Genomic DNA, 8,824 nt, shown 5'->3' with positions numbered 1-8,824 from the left:
ACCCCCCCTGCCCCCTGACTGCCCCCTCCAGAGACCCCACCCACCCCTAACCACCCCCCCCGGATCCCACCCCCTATCCAACCCACCCTGCTCCCTGTCTCCTGACTACCCCCACCCCTTATCCAACGCCCCTGGCCCCGGACCCCTTACCATGAGGCTCGTAGCAGTATGGTTTGCTCCGCGCAGAGCCAGAAATGCTGCCCCGTGGGAGCGGGCAGCCCTGCCCCTCAGAATGCTGCGCACACGGCGGCATGGCTCCGGATGAGCGGGGAGCGTGTCTGCCTCCCCGCAGAGCCAAACACTGCCCTGCAGGAGTGGGCAGCCCTAGCCCCCAGAGCGCTGCATGCACAGTGGCATGCCTCCAGGAGAGGGGGGAAAGCGGGGGAGGGGCTGGCGGCTTGCTGCACTTGGCCGGGTGCTCCAGCCCGGAAGCGCGGACCCCGTGGCTCGCTGCGCCGGGAGAGTGGGGCCATTTGCCCACCCCTGCATTAGGGTGTGCCTGGGCACACCCCGTGTGCACGCCTATGATCTCATCTAGTTACTTCCCCTCCCAACCCTATCCCATCACCTCAGCTTTATCTGAATTGTAGTTGGTCACCTTGTTCTCATCCAAAGCTACTGGCAGGCACTGGGAAACTAAAGATGCTACTCTATCATGGTCCAATGAAAGAGAATCACAGGACAGTTCTCATGCAAAACATCTTATCATCCCTCTTCTTTCTTCCTGTATGCCTCAGCACAAACACGTACATACCCAGGGGCTCCAGTTCAAGAAGTTGATTTAGATCTGGAAAGCCTTGTAAGATTTCATACCTTAGGCTTGGTCTACACTACCCGCCCCAATTCGAACTAAGGTACGCAACTTCAGCTACGTGAATAACGTAGCTGAAGTCGAAGTACCTTAGTTCGAACTTACCTTGGTCCACACGCGGCAGGCAGGCTCCCCCGTCGACTCCGCGGTACTCCTCTCGCCGAGCTGGAGTACCGCAGTCGACGGCAAGCACTTCCGGGTTCGACTTATCGCGTCCAGACTAGACGCGATAAGTCGAACCCAGAACTTCGATTTCCAGCCGTCGAACTAGCTGGTAAGTGTAGCCAAGGCCTTAGAGATGCCTTCCCTGCTTACGCACCATCCCAAGGGTTGAGGTCAGTTAGGACTTTCTTACCAGGTTTCTCCAGGTCTCCTACAAGGATTTTCTCAGAAGGTGGCCCTCAGCCCAAGACCGTCGGACTAAAGACTGTGTTGCAAGGTTTATCTAGGCCTTTGCATGAGGCTGGTGGGCTAAGTGGTATTTGTAGGCTAGAGGGGGTTCTTTTATAGTTGAAGGATTTGTTTGTCTTCGTGATATTTATAATAAGTGCAGCTACAACAGGTCTTGTGAATAAAATGAAAAATAATGAGAGTTTGGCCTCATCCTGCCCTGTAACATGGGACTTTTCCCCATGTCACCAAGTCATTGCAAAATGTCGGACACTTCAGCGCAGTTTTTAGTTTTCATGTCCAGAGAGACCCAGGACTCAAATAGCAAAGGTGTTGCTTGCTGGTCATTCTTCAGTTGACTTGGCAGAGCTGTGTGGGAAAATACTTCCTCAGCATCTGTTACATTATGCTTGGCTCAGGCTATTGCTGTTAGTTCCATCAGTTTATGGGCAAATCTAGAAACTACAAGACTGGGTCTTCCAGGCTAAAAATCTAACTTTAATACAAAAAATTCTTTTAACTTATAGGAGTTAAAATTGGAGTAAATGTCCAGTCTCCATGTCTCTGCCATTGCTTCATAAGCAATATGCTATGAGTTTCACTTCTCATTTTTCAGATAATTTGTTCTTTCCTAATGGCGAGTAACACTTGTTTACTGAGAAAAGGGGAAAAGAGCTCAGAGTTGAGAAAATTAAAAAGATACTACAATCTCTTTCCTATACTATTTCCAAAAACTGAACAGCACAGTTGTTATAGGTTATCAGATGAAGTATCATTTAACAGCATCTAAGGTTATCTGGTCTTGCCTCAGATACTATTTTATTCCAGCATTATATAGACTTATAGCTACTTAGCCCCTGATACTGCATTATTTGCATATCCCAAAATTCCACTGATTTCCTTAGGATCATATGGAAAAATTATATGCAATCATGTCCAGTATCAGGAGGTAGCCGTGTTAGTCTGTATCCGCAAAAAGAAGAACAGGAGTACTTGTGGCACCTTAGAGACTAACAAATTTATTAGAGCATAAGCTTTCGTGGACTACAGCCCACTTCTTCGGATGCATATAGAATGGAACATATATTGAGGAGATATATATACACACATACAGAGAGCATAAACAGGTGGGAGTTGTCTTACCAACTCTGAGAGGCCAATTAATTAAGAGAAAAAAAACTTTTGAAGTGATAATCAAGCTAAAAATGCATGTGAAGAAGTGAGGTTTTTTTACCCATGAAAGCTTATGCCCAAATAAATCTGTTAGTCTTTAAAGTGCCACCAGACTCCTTGTTGTTTCTATGCAATCACGTAGTTTAAAACTGTATCATAAAGCATGTGCACCAGGAGGTGACTTAAGGTTTCAGAGGCAACCTTAAGACTGCTTGACTTTGCAACCTGAAATTATTAAATTTCCTAGATTTAAAAAAAAAAGAGAAATGGAAAAAAAAAATCTACCCACAGAATCTTAGTTATATTCCATATGTTGTCAGCAGGGTATGAACCCAAGACTTTCACATCCATAGCACAGAGTTCTACCACTTATGCTCATGGAGTAACTGGTAGGAGTGGTAGCAATTATCTTTTAAGTGGAATAGTCTCTAGAGGAGGACATGATACGCACCTTGCCAGTGAATTGCTAGACAGTAGTAAACTATTACTCCTGAGGGAATTCTGCACCAAAAAATTTGTGCACAATATTTTAAAATTCTGCAAAATTCTTCATATTTTGTCAAAATAACACAGTATAATCATACCATTTCATTTTTATTTGCTGAAAACATTTTTAAATAAATTACCAAAAGAATTGAAAATGGTGTGATTTTATATTGTTATTGTATTACTGTGTTATTTTGACAAATAAAATATGCAGAATTTTAAAATATTTAATTTTTTTGGTGCAGAATATTGTATTTTTGGTGCAGAATTCCCTCAAGAGTACCAGGGTTCTGTGTGGCACAATCTGGGTGTGGCAGCTCGGTGTGGGGGAGTGCAGGGGGGATCTGGATGCACAGGGGTTCATTTTGGGGTTCTGGGTGCAGGGGGGAATGGGACTCTGCAGGGGAGTCTAGGTGAAGGTGGCTAGGGCTCAGCAGGGATGGGGTTCTGGATATGAGGCGCTCAGTGGGGAGTCTGGGTGCTGGGGGAGTGGGGCGTGGTGGCATGGGGGTTAGGGTGCAGCTGGTTGGAGCTCAGTGAGGTGGGGTTCTGGGTATAGGTGACTCCCGATGCAGGGGGTGAGGCTCAGGGGGTTTGGGGGTTTGGCTGCAGGGGGCTCAGTGGGGAGGTTCTGAGTGCAGGGAGGTCTGGGTGCGGGGGTTTCCTAATGCAGGGGATGAAGCTCAGTGAGGTAGAGGTTCTCGGAGGCTTGTGGGGGGGGGGAATTAGGGTGCAGGGGGCATATGGATCGGCAGGGGGGTTCAGATGCATAGGGTTCAGGCGGACAGGGAGCAGCTCCCTGTACAGTGACCCCTCCCCCCATGGCTGAGGAGCAATGGGGCCAGGAATTGGGGGGGCGGGTCACTGTACGAGGAGCTGCTCCCCCTGTCTGCTCAATCCCTGTACATCTGGACCCAACACACACACCCAACCCCGCCCCCCGGCCGAGCCACAGCCCACTGAGCCTCACCCCCTGCACCCAGACCTCCCTGCTAACAGCCTCCACACGGTGCAAAGCTTCTTGCAGCTGCGGGAGGTTTCGGAGGGGGGGAGGGGTGATCCGACCCAGCCCTGGCTGCTTCGTACAGGGAAGGGAGAGGGGAATGCCGTTTCCGTCATATTCCTCCTCCTCTCCCCTCCAGCCCATCCAGGACTAATGTCCCTGGGTGGCGGCCCCCCCAATGATTTATTTCTCCCTGGGCTGCTCTGGGTGCCTGAACAGATGTGCCCATACTGCCGGGGAGGGGTGAGTGAGCACTGGTGCAGCTTCTCTCTGCTTCCCCACAGAAACCATTTTTCTGTGGGGAAGCAAGGAGAATCTGCAGGGAGCACATGTTTCTGAGTGTGCGGAGTGGTGCAGAATTCCCCTAAGAGTAAAATATTGATCTTCAGGATTCCTGGGTACTGTTCCAGGCTCTCAGAGAAGAGTGTAGTCTAGTGGCTAGAAAAATGGTTAAAGGTATCATAACCAAATATTTCTACCTAAAAGAAAGTGTGGCTAAGTGGCTGAGCCTTGGGTTTGCCATTTTAGAGCTCTAGGTTCTATTTCCAACTCTCCCAGAGGAGCCCTTCTGTTTAATAGATGTTGCAAAGCACACAGAAATATTAAAATCAGTCAGTGAAAGAGGTCGAATTTGAATTCATGGGGCCAGATTCTCTGGCCCCGTCCATCACTGGAATGGTGTAAATGGAGTGGAGATTGGTTACATCCCCACCACTTATGTAAAAACTGAACAGTAAGTATTATTGTCCTCATGTAAAATTATTTTCCTGTGGTAGTTCTTTCCCTGAACTGTGACAGATTAGCTAATACCAATCAAGATTAAAAGCCAACTCCTGGTGTTAAAGAAGTCATGAAATTAATTCCAATAAAACAAGGATTTAGATGTAAATTAGACCTTCTGCTTCCAGCACTAAACTGCTCACTTCTTGAGATGTGCAGCTCATCCTGTCTTGTGTCCCTGTAAAGCTGTCTGTCCTCTGTTGTTATTCAATGGTTGGGGCAAATCCTGCTGCTCTGTGGCTGTCTGTAGCCGGGTGGTGGGAGTTTCTTGCTGCTACACCCAGTTAACAAGTATTGGGACCCTGCACAGAGCTGCAAATTAATTTCTCAGTGAGGCATGTGGAACTTGTGAATTGTCCCTGTGACTGGGTTGGATTAGATGCCTTGAGGAGGGAGCTAGGGCCCTGCAGAAGGGAGATTATACAGTAGGACTCCCAGGGCAGTTGGAATTTATTTAATTTGAGATACTTTTTCATAAGAAATTTATATGTCACGGAGGAGGAGGTTTTTTTATCTTATGCAAATTTTGTGCGGTCCTGGATTGGAGCAGGCTGGGGAATCCCGCAGTTTATGTGCTCTCAGCCTTTTTAAAAATTAATTGCATTCAGGAGATGTCAGCTGCATAACGACCACTACAAAAAGCATGACTATATCCTATTGTGTGACTTAAAAATTCCTGCCTAAACAATGGGCTTCTTGCCACCCGAAGCTTCACAGGGGGTTGGGATGGAGGAATGTAAGGGAAAAAAAAAAAAAAGATGGTGATGGTTCAATAACACTGTGCAGGAAGCCTTCCCCTAAACGCACAAAATAAGTGTTAATGTATAATTGAAAGAAGAATCAAGTTCTCTATGTACATCCCAGGCGGCAGGAATTCTGCTTCTTTTATTGAATCAACATGTATTCCATCGAAGAGGGAAACGTGGTAACAGCCATCACTGTGCTTCACAGATTGGTCTTTTAAAATAGGAAGTTAAAAAGTTCAAAGTTCCTCTTTGCACAGTCTAGAGACAGGCAGCCAGGAACAACAATTTTCTATTACACTGAAAATTTTTTTTAACAAAGTTTCCAATTATGTGTTAAAATAAAAAAGTATTGGAAGGTCAATCTCTGCCTTCAGTTATCGCAATGTAACTGGTGAAGTCAGCAGGGTAGTACTACTATGTGAGGAGGATCCGTCCCCTAATGTAGGTTACTGTAACAGCTAGAAATAGTCAAACAAGAGAACTGTGGTTAAAATAATTTTCCAAACGCTAGTCTGAAACTACCTTTATTAGTATAGTGGATGTATAGTGAAAAATCGGGGGGGGGGAAAAGAAGAAAACGTTCTGATTATACTGTAGCAAAATGTGTATGTTACAATTTTTGTTTTTGTTTTTATGTACAAAGGTTTATTTTGTCTCTCTCAGAGCTAGTAGTTTTTCCAGAAATTCTTGTTTGCGTATGCTCGTATAATTTTCTTCAAAGTATCCTCACTCATGTTGAGCCTCTTGCTGTCTTGGAGGCAGTCCAACTTTGAAAATAAGCTCTCTGCATCAACTGATCCAGTGGGTACACTCAAAGCTTGCCGTGCCACTTAGCTAAAGTTGGGAACTGTATCTTGATGACTGTTCCAAAAAACCAGCACATCCAGTTTCACGTTGTCAGAGTTAGGCAAGTACATGTAAGTAGTAAATTCCCCTTTCAGCTTTGAAATTTCATGTTTAGTGGCAAATGGTTGAAACAGTCTGGCAAAATGGTCATAGTCTGCTGCAAAATTCACCTTGAAGAAGGGGTGCAACAACTGGATGACATTCCAAAAAGAATCTTCAGCACCAAACACTTTGGGTTTCAGATTATGGGCCACGGTCATCTCCCATTTCTGGCTGAGCATTGTGTGGAAGGTTTTGAACACTTGTTTGGTTCTCATATTCTGGGGTGGGAAGGATTTCTAGAAACAGCTGGGTTTTTTCGTTGTATGTTTCTCCTGCAGCTTTTGTGCTCAGTTCAGCTGAGATTTTGGTTGTCAGGATCCAGTAAACGTCTGTACTGGCAAACATGTTGGCAGTAGTCAGAGAAAATTCCAGTGTTTTCTGTGTGTCACACAGTGATTCCAAGTTTTCAGCCATGAACATTAACTTGGTGCGCAGAATCTGGTGGTCATTTCGGTTATTTGCCAGTCTCTTCAGAGTTTCTGCTTTAGAACCAACAAAACTCAAGATGATCTAGGAGACGCATTAGCACAGTGCACATGTTATTTACATGACAGGCAGCGAAATAAAAGCTAATCCACTGATGTGGCACAACAAGCATAGTAATCAGCACCCGGCTCTGCACTCGTCTCGCAAGTGTAAAACAAAGCCTTCAACTTGTTTGCATGCTTGAAAATGGCCCCGAATCCAATGATGCAAGATTTCATGTCTTTCATTTCTTCTGTAGCAGTAGCTACTGACAGTGCAATGTTAATCAGATGAGCAGGACAGGTAATAAGTAGCATCTCCAGTTTCTGATTGAGTTTAATCTCCTGTGCAAACTTAGCCATGTAGGCAGCAGAATCTGTTAGTTGTGGCCACATTTTCCCAAATTAGTTGGTACATCTCAAATATGTCAGTTATTGCTGCGTTGACAAAATGACTATCAGAAGAGGGGATGAATGTCACATCAACACAAAACAATGTGGGCTTATTTGCTTTGAAATAAAAAAATGAAAACAAAAGGCCAAGAATCGGATGGTCCAATGCATTGGGAGACTTGTCAAAAATCAGACTAGACACCACATTTCCATCAATTGTTCCATCAGTTTAGATACTAAAGCATCATCATTTTCTTTCCGATACTTACGAGCGAGGTTGTCTTCATTAGGAAGGGTTTTTGCTGCTGGACTCTATTGTTGCACAAAGTCACCAATAAGCCCCTCTGCTATTAACAGTGTTGTCCGGTGAAACAAAGAGCATGCACAAATTCATTGACACAATCGTGCTGTGTCCTCTCTTTTGTTAAAGCCCTGGTGAAAGCTCCTGATATTGACTGTTTATCCTGAAGCTCACTTTCTTCTTTAAGCTTCTTGTGTTGCTTGCAGTCAACATGCTCCTTTATTCTGTCAGCGCGTGCACTGACCTCAATGCTGCAGTACTCACAGTGCAATGCATTCTCTTTGCTCCCATCTTTACTTTTCTTGAAAAATTGTAAGCACTGATTTTCTTGTTGGTAATTCAGGCATAGAGTTGAGTTTTTGCCCCATGTTTTACCTTTTTATCTTATCTATCTGTACCCGCCAAGGACCTTACAGGGGTTCTGTGTGCTGGTAGTTCAGGGAGAGGCACACTGTCCCTGGTAGGAAGGGGGAGGCAAAGGCAGACTCCAAGTCTGCTAGGCAACTAAGAGGGTGAGAGACTATTTAGAGCAGTGGTCCCCAACCTTTTTCGTCTGGCAGGTGCCAGATGACGAGCCATGGAGGATCGTGGCGGCGGACGAGTATCTGTCGAAATGCCGCCGACAAGCGGCGTTATCCAGAGGCATCGCCGCCAAAATTCGGTGGCAATTCGGCGGATGCTCATCCACCTGCCAGTACATGGGCACACTTAGACGCCCCGGCGGGCGCCATGGGGCTCGCAGGCACCGCGTTGGGGACCCCTGATTTAGAGCAACAGGGGATCCTGTTGTTTTGGGGAAAGATTGCCGGCATGTCTGCTCAGACGAAGGAGCAGGGTGAAATGACTGACAAGGGAAAGCCCAGGAAGAAGAGCTAGCCTGACCAATAAGGAGTGAGATGCCCTTCTCTGGGAGACCTGGGGGAGTAAAAGCCATATTGGGAGTAGTCTGGAGCCAGTCACAAAAAGGGCAAGACTGGCTGTGTGGGGATCCAGGCCCATCCATCCAAACCCATAAGAAGATTGGCACTGAAGGAGGTATCTGGGTGGATAGAGGGCATCACATATTTTTATTTGTGGAGGATTGATTGTTTCAATTCAGCACCACACTAAAGGGATGCAAAGAAATAGGCGGGCAACGGCTCCTTGTAAGCCAATCATAGCATAATATTAACATTATTTGATTTTTCAGACCTCCGCCATTTGTGTTCTGTGTTTTACACTGTGGAACTGCTTCAATCTCAGAGTTGCAGGACACAACAATCTTGTAAAGCTTTAGTGTTTAACAAAAATAAGTACCCCAAAAATACTGAGTGGATTGATAAACGGATG

General features: G+C 45.7%; 1 protein-coding gene across 1 annotated transcript in view; it reads left to right on the top strand.

Moving 5' to 3' along the window:
• Positions 1 to 8,824, top strand: part of LOC117868526 (cytochrome b-245 heavy chain) — a 36,922-nt gene that overhangs the window by 6,022 nt on the left and 22,076 nt on the right. The window lies entirely within an intron of this gene.

This window comes from Trachemys scripta, chromosome 1, assembly GCF_013100865.1.
Source record: "Trachemys scripta elegans isolate TJP31775 chromosome 1, CAS_Tse_1.0, whole genome shotgun sequence".
Classification (NCBI taxonomy): Eukaryota; Metazoa; Chordata; order Testudines; family Emydidae; genus Trachemys; species Trachemys scripta.
This window is presented reverse-complemented; position numbering and strand designations above follow the sequence as displayed.